Source organism: Cupressus sempervirens, chromosome 9, assembly GCF_028749045.1.
Source record: "Cupressus sempervirens isolate cs-2001-9-10 chromosome 9, ASM2874904v1, whole genome shotgun sequence".
Lineage (NCBI taxonomy): Eukaryota > Viridiplantae > Streptophyta > Pinopsida > Cupressales > Cupressaceae > Cupressus > Cupressus sempervirens.
In genome coordinates, this window is record NC_143126.1 from 767,624,365 (window position 1) to 767,643,596 (window position 19,232).

Below are 19,232 nucleotides of genomic sequence, written 5' to 3' on the forward strand. Positions count from 1 at the left end.
ATGTTCAACCAATGATTCGGGAACTTCAACATCTTTAATGAATCACTTTATTATGTAACGAACTACTGTAACTGGTACAGAAAAGGTGCGGTCCATCAGACATACCTTTTTAATATCTGTATAAGGATGCTTTACGAATTGCTGTAACATCATCCTGTACAACATTAGTACATTATATTATGTTCTCATACGTACCTTCCCTTACCTGTACCAGACTAGTACAAAAAGCTTAGTTTGTTTTGTCCTTACCAGCTGTTATGCTTAATATATTAATATAATGCATGCCGCTTCTTGAAAATACTAGTGTCGAGAATTAAAGGAAACCATGATTTATAGGAATAATCTGAGTGAACCTAATACTGTGGACACAAGTAGTTGTCTACACTAATGGAATTGTCTTCTTTTGCTCTATTCTTGTTTTCAATAAGCAGTGCTTGGAAATTGATTGTATTGCTGATCTTATCTGGATTCTAATTAGCTTTTCATGTCATGGATTCTTTTCTTTACTTAGTATAAATAATCTGAAATTCATAATGTCTAATATTTTATGTACTGAAGAATGTCATTGTAGGGAAATGCAAGGTTCTTTGCACATCTGCGGATAAGCGAAATCCACAGCCTTCAGAGGAAGAGTTAGAAGCTTCACATTACTACTTCTATCGCAGATTTGACGTAGACAATTATACAATTTCAGAAGATATGGATCTTATAATAAAGGACTTTGGAGGTGAAGTTCTGAATTTCTCATTCATATGTGCTCAAAAAATGCCTATTCTTGACGTTAGTCAAAAATCCTGCTTGTAATATAATTCAACTTTTTGTTGTTGCAGTTGAGGCGATTTTTAACTCTCAAGGTTCACAGAAAAGTAATTCTGCTACTGGTCTATCTGAGGAACATCAAAGAAGTGAAGGTGAAAGAATTTATTGTACTGATACTCAATCCAATAGGGCTCCTGTATTGGATGCACATAAAGACATTGCAATGGCAGATGTTCTGAAAGAAGATTTTCATGAGAAAGCAGATGCAGTGATGCTGTCAAATAACCAAGATATAATAATTGATGGAGATGGCGTCAGAGTGAATGCAAGAGTTGATGACATGGTATCTAATTGGACAGAAACTCCCAAAATGGACCATGTCAATGAGGAAACAAAAGCCTATAAAAGATTGAAATGCACACCCAACATTGTTGGCAGCTACGATATAGTGAATGGATTTTCTATGGGAGCACCATCAGTTGCCAAGGACACAGTTGAAAATGAAAATTTAGATTCTGAAACTACACCCTAAAGTAAAGTCAAATTTATTGATGGTTCACCAAGAGCTTCTGAAGGGCAAAAATTTCAAGAGTTAAATACCAGGCTTGCAACAATTGAAATCTCACACACATGTCAAAAGATCAAAGAAAATCAGCAGACAGAGGAAGGAAAATCTAATAAGATTGATTCACCTAAAGAGGAATCAATTGAAATAGAAAAGAAATCCACAAAGACTTTGGAGCTGATAGTTAACCTAAGTGAGGACTCAGTCAGGGAAATGGATGACTTAGTAAAGAAAGTGGAAGACTTGGTAAAGAAAATGGACAAACTGAAGGAAATGACAAGAAAACCAGTCCAATGGAAAATGTTTCAGAAGCTTCTAAAAAATCAACAAATCTGGTATTGCAGTCAGACAGTGCAATGCATGACAAAGAACCATTTAAAGTAACTCAGAACAAAAGAGATGGTAGGGGTCTCATAAAGAAAATGATTAACTCTACCAAAGTGGGCAAATTTCAAGAAATAATTTTTAAATTCAGAACATATGTCTATCATGTCAAAGCTGGGTGATGATTCTCCTTTGGCTTTTGAAGATTTGATTTCTTTGTCATTTGAGAACACAATTGTGAAGAAGGAAAATATTTCTGCATGTAAGATAATTGAGGTTACAAAGGTGCCAGAATTGGTGAGTTTCTCTTCAATATTATTAATTTTAGTTTTTTTTGTTTTCCATGTAAGTTATGCACTGACAATGTATATGCATTGACTGTTTTTTCAGGAGAGTAACAATTTTTCTAAGAGACATCTGAGTATTGTCCACCCTTACGAATATTGGCACTCTTGGATTTGAAACATATTAGATGAAATTTTATGGCTAGATGGAAGCAAGTGCATTGCAATTAAGAATCAATAATATTTCTTGTTTCAGCCCTGAGATGGGCATCTTCAAAGGGGTTATGAACAAGGATCAGTGATACTGATAGAAAATGTTGATCCATCATATACTTCAACAGAAGTAGAGGTGAGTTATTTTCAAAATGGTTTCAATGGAACAGATTGCTTCCTTTGCTTTCTGAAAGCTTTTTCATATACTTGATAAACCTGGTTTCTCAGATATTGGAATTTATGAGTAATTGTTGTCATTATAGATGTATTTCAAGCATACCTAGCATTAAGAAATGCGAATTAGAGAATCTAAATTTTATCTATTCTATTTGCTGCTAGGAGACGTAAGGCTTAAAAATTAGTTACTTTGTTCTATGGGGAAGCTACACACCTTATGTTGCCATCCTTTGTTCCGGTTCCTATCTCTGTCCCTGTTCTTATATCTGCCTCAAATCCTATTTGAGTCTCACATGCTATTTTCTTTCTCATATCATTTCTAGGTTTTTGAATGTACTTATAGGCACCTATTTTTCCAATTTTCCACATTTCCTTGTACCCTACAAAAGGTTGATCTGTTTATGTAGGATGTTTTTCATATCTGCTAGATAATTCTAGGCAATCATGTTTTCTAAGTTGTTATCTTTTATTTTATTTTTTACAGGCAATATTTTGTGTAGCTTTTAGTGAAGTTTATTATTTTTTTTCTGTAATACCATGCCAAGCATAATTTTCTTATTTATAACACAATAACACACTACTTACGTGGAAACCCTAATGTGAAAAAGCATGACAAATTAATGCTCTCATATAATTCTTGTTTTAGAATGTTTGCAGGCACCAACCTCCTAGAGGCACCGACACCCACTTCTGAATTTGTCCACCTTAGCTAATGCACACCCCCTGCCCCTGCATCCCACTGTGGATGCATTTGGAGCTGTATGTGGTTCTAACTTCTAAGTACTCTCAAATTTCCAGCATTATTTCTGCCAATGGTCTTTTCAAATGGATGCCAGATCCCTTCTATAGCATGTCACTGTGCTTTTGGTGGTGTTTTTATTTCCAACTTCATTTTTTTTGCAAAATGAATTTATTTTTTTAATTTTGGCATTAATACTTTACCTTGTTTTTTTCAAAGTATTTTTAAATTGCAATATTTTACCAATGTGCCATCTTTCTTTGTTCTACCCATATTTAAATTTTTATATTTATTTTTTCATCTCTCATCCTTATAAAATAATGCTTCACTTTTAATATCTTAAAATTTTCACATTTTTAATTTACCACCTTGGCTGCTTCACTTTTTGGCTTTTTGCTTCATTCGTTGTCTTCATTCTCTATTTTTCTTTTTATTCCTTTGGGTTCATCATGACTTCTCACCTTATTTTTAGAAGCATGTTGCCACAACACGTTTCTAACAACTTTTTATAGCAATCATTTTCATAGCATGTCCTGATATTCCAAGTCAAATATTTTGTCTATTAGGGGTGCAGACCTAATGCCTTTATATCTTCCATCAATGTTGCAGCTTCTATAAAAGGCCATCACACTAACCATACCAAGTCACGTCCTCCCCATTGCTATTGATTTCAAGCTGAATTGTCAGGTTTGGGATGACCTTCCATAGTGAGTTGGTGGTTGGCAATGGTAGAGATTCCTTGTATTGTTCAATACAATTCTTGATGAGTTCCTCATTGTGCCAAGGCCACTTTGCAATTAACATGTCGTTCACATTGATTACCATTTTGAGTTGGAGACGCAATGTCTTCTTGTGCACTTCCAAGTCAATCTCTTCTTCCTAGTCTTCATCCAATGCTTCTTCCTTTGCCACTTGTTCCTTGGTATTTTCCTCCCTTTTCTTTTTTGTTTCCTCATCGATATTATAGGCCATGTATCCTAGTCACAACCTTTGTACAATTTTTTCCATACACAATGTCCACCAATTCTTATCCAAAGTGCAGGTGTATTAAATAATGCATTAGTGAGGTATTTGTGAATGCAAGGGACTGCAATGCCCTCCACATGCTTCCTTTCCAAGCTTTCTTTCCTCACTGTAGGGAACCCAATCTTTGTTTGGCTTGTAGGGTTGTCTTTGGATTAATGGGTCCTCTTCAAGCACTTCATCTTGTTTGACAGTCCATCCTCCTTGAGTGGCATACCCCAACATGTGTATTGCTGTTGTTGGTCCCTTTAGAGAGGATTTTTTTATTTGGATCCATTTATAGGTACCTAGATTGGTTTCTTGTCAATTGTTGCAAGTTCGATTGCTTTATTGTGACCCACTTCTCTCACTTTATAGTGCCCCTATCAAGGAACTTTGAACTTCCCAGGCTTGATCTTGTTATGGCTCTTATAGCTAAATCCAACTGTCGTGACCAAAAGTTCATTCATCGAAGGTGTTTGTGGTGCTATAACTTTTAAATTTTAATAATGATATTGCATAACTTCTATGGCCCATTGTGCCATTATTCTCTATCCATTATTCTCTATTTGTCCAATTAGTTAAGGTTAGGAGGGTGTTCATTCAAGCTTTCAACATCACTAGATAGTTCTAAATGACAATGCGTAGATTGGGAACAATGTAGTTGGTAGGTACCATAGCTTTTTGCCCCTACATTAGCTAGAAGGAGCTATGTGTAGTTGTTACTTTTTATGTTGTACGGTATGCCCTGAGTACTACCATTAGTCTTTCCTCCAATACTAGTCTTTGACCCAACAAGATTTATATATTATAGAGACAAGTATTTTGTAGATTTTGCTTGACCATTCGCTCATGGGTACAAAATTGAAAGGGTGTTGGAGATTTTAATCTCTGTTGTTATCAATTAAATGACACGTTTACTGATCTAATTTGGGATTTTTTACCTTGTGACAATCTACTCGTAGATAAGTCTTGCTGTACCAATGAAAATATAGTTTGGTAATGCCCTTGTCTCTAGCCACTTGGTGAGGTGCTTCATTGCTGCCATAATATATCTATATTTGTGTGCTTGACTTACACCTTCAAATGTTTGACAAAGTCTCACTCCCACCTCTCAAATAACTCTTGAGGTTGTGAGGGGAAGACTGGCATGAAGTCAAACTTGAGTGGTTTCTTGACTCTTTGGTAGGTTTCATCCTCCTACCCACTCATGTGTGTCAATGTCGAATGTAGGCTGCCATAGTCCTAGCAACACCTTGCGTGCAGTGGCTTTGGGTCCTATGTGGCTACAAGCCAAGCCTTTGTGGGATTGCTAAAGAAAGTTCGATGTTTCCTCTTGCATAACATATCAGTATAGTATTGAGGCAAGGTTCATCTTGTAGAGGAACTCATTGACAAGTTGTAAAATTTTGATTTTTAGTGCCAACTTCCTCCTTTCACTTGGTGACATCTCCCTTGGGAAGGTTGAGGTGGAAAAGTATTTCCCAATGCCCAAATACCATGGTGTGAGTATTGCAATCTAGATGAAGTGTGCATTGAGAAAGTCTTCATTCACCCCCTTCAGGCAACTCTTCCAACATGATTTGGAATAACTGATCAAAAGTTACATGGTTTCTCCTTGGTCTCATGATGACTTTGAATGCTAATTCTTGTAGGAGTAACCATCGGTTCACTTGCCATTAAATAATGAGTTTGTTCACCAGGTACTTTGAGGCCTGGTGGTCCACATAGAATGTAAATGGTGTTGCCAAAAGGTGATGGAAGATTTTGTGCATTGAGTACACTATCCCCAATGCCTCCCTCTCTGTAATGCTATAATTCCTTTTCGCTTTTGAAAGTAGGCATCTAACAAAGAATACTGGATGGTCCAACCCTTGTATGCCCACTTGTGCTAGCATAACTCTAATGTATAATTAGATGCATCAACATGCATATGAATTTCCTTGTTCTAGTTTGGATATGCGAGGATAGATACATGCACCAATCTTGACTTTAATTCTTCAGCTGCTTTATGTTTCTCATCTTCCCATATGAAAGGTTGTCCTTGTTAGCATGTCTAGGTGGTAGGAAATTCGGGTGAAGCTCTTAATGAACTTATAGTAGAAGCCAACACGCTTGAGGAATGACTTAAATCCTATTATGTTATCTAGGGCCTTTGCTTGGTGACCCCTACATTGTCAGGGTCCGTCTTCAACTCTTCTTATAGACTATGTGGTCAAATAGTCTTCCTTTTGGCACCATGAATGTGTTCTTGGGGTTCAATGCGAACCTTTCCCTTTGATACCTCTCCTTGCATTCTTGAACTGCAATAAGGTGGGTTTCTACCTGATGTATATTGACCAATCATCTAGGAATGCTTTGAAATCCCCCACCAACATCTTATCAAAACTATGTAGTATTCTACATTGGAAGGTGGCCCAGGTGTTGCACAAGCCAAATGGCATTTTGTTGTAGGTGTACATTTTGTCTTCCAACACAAAGGTTGTTTTTAGTTTGTCTTCTTTCACAATACTAATATAGTTATACCTCCAAAATCCATCCATGGAGGAGTATATCTCATGGCTTGCAACCTCTAGTGTTGTTGTTGAATGTAAATGGAAAGAGATCTTTGATTATCATTACGTTGAGGCATTGAAAGTCCTATACAAATTCTTATCTAGTTTGCCTCCATAGGTAATATGGCAATGGGCATGGCCCCTTACTTGTTTCTACTTTGAATATTATGCTAGCTTCGAACATTTTCTCAATCTCCTCATGTACCTTTGTAATGTAGTTCTTATATTCATGCTTTTGGGTAAGATTGTGTGCATTTATTAGCACCAATATTTTGGATCATACTCAATGATCCATCATCATGATGAGACAGCTAAGGATGTATATTCTTAGCTCTCTCATTGTGATGATGGATCATTGGGTATAATTTTGGTACAAGGGGGATTGTGTGTACACACAACTTTGGTGGTATCCCCTTCAGGTCCTTATAGGTCTACACAAAGATCACTTTGTACTCAAAATTGAATGTTGTTGCTTGAGTATGAGGCTGCAATCATCCCCTACCAAAATTATCTTAGGATTGTCTTCATCCCCAAATTTAGCTTCTCCACACCAAGCTCTTTGTATTTTAATTTTATAGTCTTTCTTGTTCAAAACGGTGCTTAGGGGGCTCATCCACTCATGCCACTAGTCATACTCTTCATATTTATGGTGCTAAATCCCCTTCAGTGGCTTCATCTCTCCTTGATTTGCAATATGTTACATCTCTGCTGAAAGGCATCATAGTGTTCCATATGCTTGTGAAACAAGCCATTAAGGGAGTTGATTCCATCTTCGGAGAAATCCTCCAATTCTAGCACCCCTTCATGGTTTGGTTTATCTTTCTTCCTTTGTTCATCCATCCCAAAAGTCTCCCTTATTGCATTTCAAGTTGGAGGATGCCAATTCCTCATGCACTACCTGATTTCTTAGGTTGATGATGTAATTCTGTCCTCTTTGAATGGAAAAAGTCTTTTGCTTCTAGTTTTGATTTGCCTTGATGGAGATCATCCACACACACTTGAGGAGAGCATTATACATCATTTTTTCCAGTAGATGACTATGAAGTTGATGAAGAATTATTGTGTGTTGTTTGTCAACTTATGTGTTAAAAATGTTGCCAATGGCTGAATGCCATGTTGGTCAACACTTACTAGGTGAAATATTGGTAGCTAGAGTGTCAACTTCTCGAAATGCTCCCAATTTTTCTTCAGGCAACACATTGACTCTCAAGCCTTAATCAACAATGGTGTTTGTTAATTTTCTTCAAATGATCTCCATCTCAATGATGGATGGCTTCCTCCTAATGCTTATTGCCATCAACATGGGGTCACTAGCTGTGCCCTTTTATGTAGTGGTTCCTTTACTGGGTTCCTTTTATTGCTGATATTGCTCTTGGATAATTGTATCATCAACTATATTTGTAATTGCCATTTTTAATCATGACATGGTTTGTAGAAGATCTATCACCTTCATAGGTATTGTTGTTTGTAACACCTACATCACTACATTATTTTTAGACTCCAACTGTAGCAGAGTACTAGAAAATTCATTTGAGGCTCTCCTTTCCTTCACCATTATGCACTCCACATAAACTTTGGCCTCCTGGAGTCTTTCTTTTTCTATATGGGGCTTTGGGTATATTGCCTTTTTCTGTTGTAGCCTAGTATTTGCCAACACTTCTTCATTTGGTTCCTCCACAGCCAACATGTTCCCCTTCTGCAAACAACATTTGTGAGCTTCTTATTTCTTGATTGTATGAGCATTCCTTGATGGTGTTGGGGGGATATCTTGCAACTGAAAGTTTTTTCAAATCCAATCGCAACATAGGTAGACCAGCCACAATGTATGAGACAAAGTCTCTCCTACCTTTAAGGGAAGGCTCCCCCTTCTCACCATTCCTTGGATCAACTCAAGGTAAGCAAGAAGTTGAGAGATTTTGTAAGGGGTGTCACCAATAGTCTTTCCTCTTATCTTTCAGGAAAGAATTTGCTTACTCGCAGAGCAAGTAGCGGGTAAGATGAAATTTCTAACTACACTTCTCTCTAATAGTTGGAAATAGTGATACTGATAAACCAACACCAACTCAAAGGCTGATTGAAAGCATATCAGTTTGGCTCTAAGTCCTTTTTTAATCTATTTTCAAAGAAAAACCTTGACCATTGGGGTACAAAGACTCCCAGAAGTAGGGAATTCTGACTATTTTTTGTGAATTGAGACGGCAATACAAGCTATAGTCAAAGCTTCTAGTCTATGTATCACCACAATCACTCCCAGTCAGAGCTTTGACTCCAATTGCTTCTTAACTTGCTATGCTCTATTATTAAACTCACAATAACAACATGAATCAAATATAATAGATACAAATTATAGTCCAAGCTTTTAATTTGCACTATCACAGTTGCTCCCAATCAAACTTTCAGCTCCAATCGTTTCTTTGTATTCACTTTTCTTCAAAATAGTGCTACATAATCAAAGTTATGCTTGCACAATTTTATTAGAGTTTTCTTTCATCCTAAATAAAGATGATTATTTACAATGAGGGCACACTTCTAATATAGGAAAAGAAGTGAGAGAAATGAGGAAAAAGTGGAGCAACTCAACTACTTTGACCCAGTAAAACTAGGTTAGAAGAATTATTGAATTACATGTCATGAGGATATGCAATTGGATTACATGCAATTCATCTTCTGCAACTATAACAATATGATGAAAAAGTTGGCACTGCTGAATCAATCTTGTAGATTGTCAACAAAAGCCTTTGTACTTGGGTGACGGAAACGTGGATGATCACCAGATTGGAAGTCCTTGTATTCTGCACTACTACACTCTTTGATGAATTGCCATTTATTATTTGAAAACTCCATGTAATCAATTTTTTCCTCAGTCTACAGTTGTGAATTCTTATTTGTCAGATTCATACATTCTAGAGTTTTTGACACTTTGAAAAACCTTCTCAATGATGTCTAGATGTAAACCCAGAACAACTATTTCGTCAACATCTTCAAATGATTCATCACTTTCTCTTTTTTTACAAATCAAAGTGCTTTAGTGCATTCCCACACGAACTCAGGTTCTAGGCCAACCACTGGGAAAGTGGAGACCAAATGAATTATTGCTTCCTTGGATTCGAAGCACGTCTTCTTGATGGGATCTCTCTGTTCTTTGAGGAAATTTTGACATATCTTGAAGAGTGTGTTGCTACATGAAGATGAAAACATTTCCAATGAGATCGGATCCTTGAAAACTTTAGGATTCGAGTTACAATGAGGCTCCGTGAGAGATAGGTGTTCGAAGCATGGATTAAATACTTATTGAACATTTTTGAAGGATGGGAATGTACGAAACAGCTAATATTTTGGACAAAAATGGCCAAAATTGGGTTTAAGATGGTGGATTGCATGGGGGCAAAATGAGGCTTTTGCTTTGGGTGACCAAGAATGCAAGTTTGAAGCATTTGGATATGTGTAAGACGAGAGTTTGGGTGCTTTAAAATATGAGTTTTTACCCAAATTTGCATGTGGTAAAAACTCCTCATTTTACATGATGTAAAACATGCAATTGGGTTCAGAGGATGTAATTGCATGTGTTGGAGAATAGAGTTTCGAAAATGGACATAGTGTGGATTGGCATGGAAGCTGAAAGCATGTATATGCACTTGCATTCTTGGGTAAGAATCCTCAAGTTTCTTTTAAAAACAAATTAATACAAGCAACAAACAAGAAAGAAAAGCTTAGACTAAATCAAAACTTACCTCTTGCTTTTGACTCAAACACGACAAACTTTAAAATCTCTTTCTACATGCAATTTCCGTTTTTGGAGTTTGGAAGTTTTTTTTTTCCATTTGCAATAATAGGATTTCAAATTTATTTAAAGACAAAAATGCAAAAGACAAGGGCTGCATTTGAACAAATGGACAAAAATGAGCCAAAAAATGCAATATTGTAGCAAAACAAGTAAGAAATGCAAATAGAGTTGAATCCTTCTACTTACTTGGAGCTCAATGAGCCAAAAATGGAGGAAAGAGAAGTTTGGATGAACAAGTCTTCTCCAAAATTGGTTTCTCCAAGTGCAACAACCAAGAGCCTTTGAAAAATTCAAAGTTTTCAATGCGAATTGCGGTCTCCAGGGGAAAATGCATGAACATGAAAAATCAAGATGTTGTTGCAACCTTCTTCCTTTTAATGTTCTCGGTGTGAATCAGACTTAGAAGGCCCAATAGCATTGGATTTTTGCTTCAAAATGCCAAAACATGATTGCCAAAGGCATCTACATGCAAAACGTTTTTGGAGAATGCATGTATTTGGACATTTTGAATGCAAATCACGCCCTAGAAAGTCATACTCATGAATCATTTTTGGCATTAAGGAAGAAAAAGGTGGACTCTAGGAATATTTACTTGCATTCAAAAGCTAAAACACACTTTAGATGCAAACACGAGTTAGAAGTGCTTGCATTTGTGAATTTTGATGCAAAATGCACTCTCCCAACCCTTTAACATGTGAGGTTTTTGCATGTATCGGTGAAACATGCTTTTGAAATGCTGTATATATGCATCCAAGAAGCAAATCACACTCTTGGGATGCATTTACATGTTTTATTTTGTCTTCTAACTCCAACGCTTTTGACTTATGAGCAAAATCAGACTCTAGGAAGCCAAACACATGAATCAAATGCATATGCAAAGTGAGTTTGGCATGCAAATTGCGCTTTTGAAGGGCCTTTACATGCAAATCAGACTCTTCACATGTAAACACATGTTTTATTTTATGCTTTTTCATTTGCCTAAGTCAAACATATCTCTTCAAGAGAAAAGTCACTCTCCAAGTGCAATAGCACATCTTATTTTTGCTTTCAAATGCAAGTCGCACTCTCCAGGTGTGTTTTGCATGTTTTAAAATATGCTTGGACTTTCATGCATTTGGGTTGGACAAGCAAAAATCACACTCTAGTGATGCATTTGTATATTTTGGTCATTTGCATTTGCACGCAGGAAGAAAGTTGCATTCTCTAGATGCATTTGCATGTTAGATATTTCAAAAAAGACATGTTATTGAGTTGCTTAACTTAAATTTCCTATTTAGCATGTCTAATTGATTTTTAAGAAAATATCAGTTAAAGGGGTCAAATAGAATATTTACGCCATATAGTTTACATATTATGCGTAAATATTTATTTAAAAGTAACATTTTACTTGGATATTTTAAACAAAACATTAAAGTATATCTCAACATTAAATTAGACTATATAGTGTACTATAGTTGAAAAATTAGAAAACAACTCAACATCAAAATATAACATGAAGTGCACTATAATGACTTAAAGTGATAAATTTAAGTCATAAAGTAACTTAAGAACATAACATGAAGTGAATTAATGTTATATTTTTCAAAAAGTGCAATTTAACATTAGAATATAACATCCATTTTTTAAATATGCAATTGAGCTTGGAGAGTCCACTTTTTGGGCACTTAAATGGTATATATCTTTTGACTAACAAGTCTGATTAAACCCTAAGATATACCAAATCGAAGGCAAAACCGAAAGCAAGAGATTGAAGGAACAAATAGACTTAAACCAATTTAACAAGTGCTCAAAAACACAAAAAAGGACGTTGAAGGCCTCAAACATCAAGCATAGGCTAACAAAATTTAAAAAAAAACAAAATAAACTTGACGAAAGCCTTCAGTAAAAAGATTCATTATGTGAATTGAGAATGATTGGTTGATCAATGTTGGCCAATTAAATAGTAAATTATCTCAGAGAGATGCAAAACTTAGTTAATGTTTTTTTGTACTATTACCTCCATTTTGTGGTGACAAAATACAGGACAATAGATGGAATGTGATAATACTTGATAGATCTTGCAAAATAACTTATTTAAGAAAAATTTGTGCTACCTACCTCACATTAAGTGTATCATATTTCTTTGTTTTCCTTAGAGTTGTCTTTCCCAAACTTAAGTTCCCTCATCAAGCGCAACAAATCTTGTTCAAGGGCTTGTACGGTTTATGATTCATTGTCGCTGCCATTGTCCTCTATACTGTCATCATCACTAACTCTCACAGTGTCTTAGTTTCACTTTTAATATCCATTACTTGATTGTAAGCATTGGCATACAAGGATAAGGGTATTGCCTTCTCTTTCCTCAATGAAGGGATGAAACCTTCATTGAACCAATGTTTCTTGAGCCTATGACCTATCCTCACTCATCACCCTTGCTTAGGACCCCTACTTGTTTGTGTGCGACAGAACAAAGGATGCCAAACATAGAAGTCCACCTTGGAATCCCCACACTTTTTGGAGTGCATTTCAACGAAGGTTATGGACTGGTCAATGGAAATAAAATCCTCAACATACTCTAAATGCCGCTCTCCTCAAAACTTGGAGCGCACTTTTGACATGGTCAAGGATTGCCTTTGTTTCAAACAAAATCCCTAGCTGCCTTGAAATTGCAGTCTCCAAGATTTTGGGAGCGCATGTTTACCCTCGCCAAGGATTTCGTCCTTCATGGATAAAATCTCCAACCCTCCTTAAAACTCAACTGCATATTTGGTGAAATGGTGGAGTCCTTCATTGTGGGTAAATTCCTTCACAACTTCCAAACCTTGCTCTCTACCTTTTTTGTAGCGCACTTTTGTACGTGTTGTGGATTCCTCCAAACGGTGTGAATAAATCCCGCTAAAATAATTTTTTGGGTCCAAAGGAAGCGTGCAAAGAATTTTTTGTTTGAAATTTTAAAAGTCTCCCAATCCTCCCAAATTTTTCAAATGCGTAAAAAATTAATTTTTATTTTATTTTTGGGTTTGGAAGTCAAGGTGAGAAAAGGCCCAATCTTTAGGAAGGAAAGATGAAAATTTACAAATGGGAAAAGTTGTGAAAATTTCAAAAATTTGGAAAAAAATCCCAAATTTGAAATTTTTGGAAAATCCCAAGAATGCATGGCAGTAAAATATTGAAAATCCAAAATGTCATGAAAAGTCCAAAAGTGAGAAAACTTTGAAATCCAAGTTGAGAAGTTCAAAAAAAAAAAAATCAGAAATGTGGATTTTTTTTCAAAATATGAAAAATAAGGACTTGGAAGAATTGGAAAATTTTGGAAAATAAGACGTCAAAAATTTCAGAAAAATCTCGGATAATGGAAAGGGTAGTATAAAAATATCCAAAACGTTGTGAAAATTTTGAATGGTGAGAATTTCAGAATCCAAATGAGAAAAACTTGGAAAACTTGGAAAATTTGAAAAAATGGGAAAATAAAAAATTTGGGAAAATTGAAATTTTTGAAAAATACAAGAAATTGCCATGTCCAAATTGTCAAAAGTCAAAATTTTTGAGAATTTTGGAAAAATTTTGTAACGACCCCTTCTTGGTTCAATCAATAAAACTCTAATTTGAACTGATTGACTTTTTGTCAAATAGTTGGTGCGTAATCAATGGATTTTAAACAAGCACTATTTTAATATCACTTCACTGATTTACAACCCAGGTGCCAAAGAATAGTTATATTATCCATGAAATAGTGACTTCACTGATTTACCACTATAATAATCTCTACTTGTTCTAATCACAGAAAGACAAACTTGGACTGGCAAAATTTCGTCAAACAGTTGGCGTGCAATCAAGGAGTCTTAAGCAAGCACTACTATAACATCACTTTATTGATTTTCAAAACGAATGCCATGGAGTAGTTGTATTATAAATGAAATAGTGACTTCTAGATCGTACATTAATGTTGATATAATAACAACAATCTGAAATGCTAATTCATGACAATAACAACAAATTATCATCTATTGTTTAAGACACCATTGACTAGGCTTCAATATTTGAGGATTTACATAGACAAACAATACTGCAAGTGCGGTTTGGAGGAGGAATTACAAACCCGATTTCAATGAATGCAGATTTACCAACAGTTGGGGAATGGACTATCCTTGCAGCTTCCGTATGGAGTCCCTGTTAGACCAACATATGACTCTCGTAATTGTACACTCAAAAGTGTCCCACTCTAAACCCTTCTATCCAAACGATTCCATGAGTTTGGAATATTCGAATGCCGACTTAGAGCTCCCTATCCACGGAGTGCAAAAGAGTATATTTCAAGAATAAGAAGGTTCTTAGATGAGCCTTAGAGATACTCTTCTTGCTAGTAAACCATGCAATGGGAGGTTCCAAAAACGAGATGCAAGAATGAAAATGTCTCAAGGAGTTCCTCAAAGATGCAATGCAAGATGGAAGACTAAACTAGAATGGAAATGCAAGATGCAGCTATGCTAGAATATGAATGAGAGTGTTACAATACCGTTATTTAAACTATGTGAGATTATTACAAGAATGAAAGCTAAACTAACATGCAACTATGCTAAGAATGCCATATGATCTTATGCTAATATGATGGAATGAGAGAATGTAGACAAGGAGTGAGAAGTTTCCACAAAGCGCCCAAGAAACCTGTTAGAAAACCTGCAGCATAACAATATTCAAAAGATGGATGGATCATTTGAGGGGGAAAACTCTCTCCCTTTTAAAGTTGTACGGACGGTAGAGATCAAGATGAAGATGGTGGATGATCAACAGTGGAATTCGAAAATAGGTGTGATCCATGTGCACACACAAGTCAACCAATAGAATATAAGTTGACTTGTCATATAAGACAAAAGTCTCACAAGCGTTTTCTTTTAATTGTAAAATAGAAAAAGGACTTTATGTGTGCACTTTAAGTGGGTTTGAAGAATGGGGCGCTTTATTTAATTAAAAGGGGACATGTTCTTTTAATCAAATAATGAACTTAGGATAGCATAGTCAAACTATAGGTTATAATCAAATAAATTGATTATTAGCAATTTGGCTTAGGTAAGTGATTAAATTAATTTAGCCAAAATGTTGAAAAGGGGGCTAATAGTCTAGATGACCATTTTAGGTGATTACAGTAATCTTCTTCAATTTGCCTACTATCTCACCGTTAACTCTTAACTATTATTGCTTCACTAAAGGTGACCTTGTGTGAGGTGTACCTTGTAGAATAGCTAGGTGTCGGTCAGTTGTTGCCCACTGTCACACACATATACTACTGTTGATTCACTGTTGGGAGGAACGTAGGCTGTGAAAGACCTTTGTATGACCTAGAACTAGACTCACGCCAACTCTATCTCAGCTATGTAATGGCTGTCCACTCTATTTGATGTTCAAACTCCAAATGACCAGACCATGTCCTGTACGTGCCACTTTTCTAGACTGATTTCTCATGCCCAATCTTCTTTCTGCTGTGAACTCCAACCTGTTTGAATCTGCTACCTGTATGTTACCACTATCTAGTATGATCTTCGAATCTCTATTGCTTCTACCTACTATGGAGACTCCAACCGCTGGTACACCAATGTATCAATTCAACTCTCAACTTTGAAAATGCAATGTGAGTACTAGGTTTGTGTCCAGACCCACTATTTTCCTTAAGGGGTTTCATCCTTAGGAAATATCCAGTCACATTTAAGCAACCTTTAGGATTCGTAAAATAACATATATTTGTTGTAATAATCCCAATGCAAATTCTTTCCTTTATAATTTCGAATGAGGAGAGGTACGAACAACTTGGCAATGTGGGATAAAAGACTATTTCGTCTTTTAGTCACTTAACTTATTTATGTCATAAAGTGACTTTAAATTATAAAGTAACTTTATGTTTGCACTTTATAATATTAGAGTGACTTTATTATTACGCCAAGAGGCGTTCTATACAATGGCAGCACAAATGTTTACGCCAAGAGGCATTCTATACAATGGCAGCACAAATGTCTAGCACCAGAATATGCCAAGATTCCTTGTCAATAAAAAAGAAAAGGCAAGAGTTACAAACTTCTAAATTAAACATTAAATTATTAAATCATAAAATAAAAAATATTCCCAAAATAATAGCTGGTCGAAATAATAGGATGCCAAATGGAGGCCGAAATAATAGGGCCTGAAAAAGTAGGAGCTGAAAAAAGAGGGTCCAAAAAATATGCCCATAAAAAATAGGGCCCGAAAAAATAGTGGCGAAACAATTTCAATATGATTTATTTTTTTATTAAATATAATTTTGCATGTAGATTCATGCTTATTTTTTGTGGGGAGTGGGGGAATTTGAAATAGATTTGTGGAATGTGAAGAGACGTCTATTGGGGGAGATGAAGAGTCTCTCACAAGCTATAAAACAAAGGCTCCTCATTTCATTTTCATTTTATGTTTCTGTAGGAAGTAAGAGGTGGAGATTATTGAAAGATTAGATTGGAGTTTTTGAACAGGAGTAGATTGAAGTTTTGGAGTAATTTTTTTGCTGGTGAGATTTCTATTTTTCATTTAGATTTAGATGTAGATGTAGATTTAGATTCAAAATTAGTTATAATATTCTACTTTGATTTAGATTTCAATTTTAATTAGTTCCATTTAGATTTAGAATTATATTCGAAATTGTTTGCGCTTGCATTTAATAGTTTAGTCTTGCATGTTTGATTTAGATTTAGATTTGCATTCAAAATCTTTTGAGTTATATATTTTATAATACTTTTCATTTCATATTTCAAAAGTGCATATTTCAAATTAGTTTTAGATTTGCATTTTTAATATTAGTTTTAGATTTGCATATTACAAAATAGTTTTATTTTGCATGTTTTTAGGTTTGAATGTTTCATAATAGTTTTGCATTTGCATGTTTCAAAGTATTTATATTTTCATGTTTCTAAGTATGATTTTATCATTTATGTGGATGACAATGTCACCATATCAATACAATTTATATTTTATTAAAGTTAATGATTTATTTAAAGTACATGAATTATATATTTAGTATATATTTTATCATTATTAGATTATAAAATATAAAAAATTCTCAAAATAATAGTTAGCCAAAATAATATGAAGCCAAATGAATGCTAAAATAATAGGGCCAAAAAATAGGACCCGAAAAAATAGAACCCAAAAAAATAGGGCCAAAATAATTTCATTAAATTTTTAAATATAAAATATTTTCTTTTTGTTAAATTTATTTTTGCATGCATACTCATGCTTTTTTTTGTGGGGAGTAGGGGAATTTGAAACAAATTTGTGGAATGTCAAAAGACATCTATTGGGGCATATGAGGAGTCTCTCATAGGTTATAAAACAAATGTTCCATATTTCATTTTCATTTTGTGTTTTTACAGGGAGGAAGAGGTGGAGATTTTTGGAGCGGATTAGAGTTTTTGAAGAGGAGTGTATTAAAGTTTTGGAGTAATTTTTTGCATGTAAGATTTTTATTTTTAATTTAGTTTTGCATTTAGATTTAGATTTAGTTATGTATTTAGATTTAAATGTAGATTTAATTTCAAAATTAGTTATAATATTCTCCTTTGATTTAGATTTCAATTTCAATAAGTTTCATATAGCTTAGCCATGCATTTTTTATTTAGATTTAGAATTCAAATTGAATCAAAATCTATTTGATTTAGATATTTGATAATACATTTCAATTGCACATTTTTAATGTGCATGTTTCAATTTAGAATAATATTTGCATGTTTCATATTAGTTTTAGATTTGCATATTTCAAAATGCTTTTGGTTTGTATGTTTCATAATAGTTTTATATTTGCATGTTTCAAAATATTTATATTTTTCATGTTTCATAATTAAATGTTATCATTAATGTGGATGGAAAGGTCACCTTATAAAAAAAAATTGTATTTTATTAAATTTAATGATTAATTTAAAATAAACAAATCATATACTTAGTTTATATTTTATTATTATTTAATTAGATTAATTATGTGTTTTATTTAAATATTTTTCATAGTATATATAATATTTTTATTAATATTTATATTTGTAATGTTTGAAAAGTGGAAGACAATTCCACCATATTTCAAGCATTACAATCTAACTATTTCATTTGAAATAGTTTTGATTTTTATTTATGTTATTTTAAAAATTATTCATTTGAAAGAATTTGTGTTAATTATGAATACTTTTTTATTCTGATAATTTCTATATGTTGATTTTTGTTTATAAGTTTGCAGGTTACTATTTGAGTTATGGATGCCTCGAACAGAGAATCAAACATTATTTGATATTAGCTTGACTACTTCAATAACCTCAAATGATTTCTTTGAGATCGAGTTTGACAAATGCCTACAAATCATTTAAGAGATGTGCACAACTATAATTAAAGTTGTGGAGAACGCAATATTTCCAATTGATTATGTTGAGGAAATGGAAGTAATGCATATGAAAGATGCATAAAAATTCATGTGTGACACATCTACATAAGTGAATGGGTTTCCCTCAATGATGAAAGAAGTCTTTCATGATCATTGTTCAAACAAAGGTCACAAAAGAATCCTAACCATTAAAGAATGTGACATGTATTTACACCATTACAAAGATTTTTATTTTTTTGTATATGGTTCATTCTCATCTCCAATTTCAGAATTTTACTTCTAATTAGTTGTATTAGCAGTTTTGTTTTCCCATTGTTCTATGTAACTTTCATGAAGAAGAGAACAAGAAAAAATAAATTTATTATTATACAAAATATTTCTTTAATGGATGTAGCTACTAAATATGTTAATTAAGAAAGAAAATCATAAGTCTAAATAAATGTCCTTAATGAAAGTATATTTATTGTT

At 34.2% G+C, this 19,232-nt stretch overlaps 1 pseudogene across 1 annotated transcript in view; it reads left to right on the forward strand.

Annotated features, from left to right (window-relative positions):
* Positions 1–19,005, forward strand: part of LOC149540943 (uncharacterized) — a 56,263-nt pseudogene extending 37,258 nt beyond the window's left edge. The window contains exons 3-9 of the transcript XR_016356538.1: positions 559–727; positions 831–1,768; positions 1,800–1,945; positions 2,039–2,042; positions 2,196–2,281; positions 17,773–17,853; positions 18,617–19,005. The product of XR_016356538.1 is annotated as an uncharacterized LOC149540943 (transcript). The remainder of the gene's footprint in view (positions 1–558; positions 728–830; positions 1,769–1,799; positions 1,946–2,038; positions 2,043–2,195; positions 2,282–17,772; positions 17,854–18,616) is intronic.
* Positions 19,006–19,232: the final 227 nt, after the last annotated feature.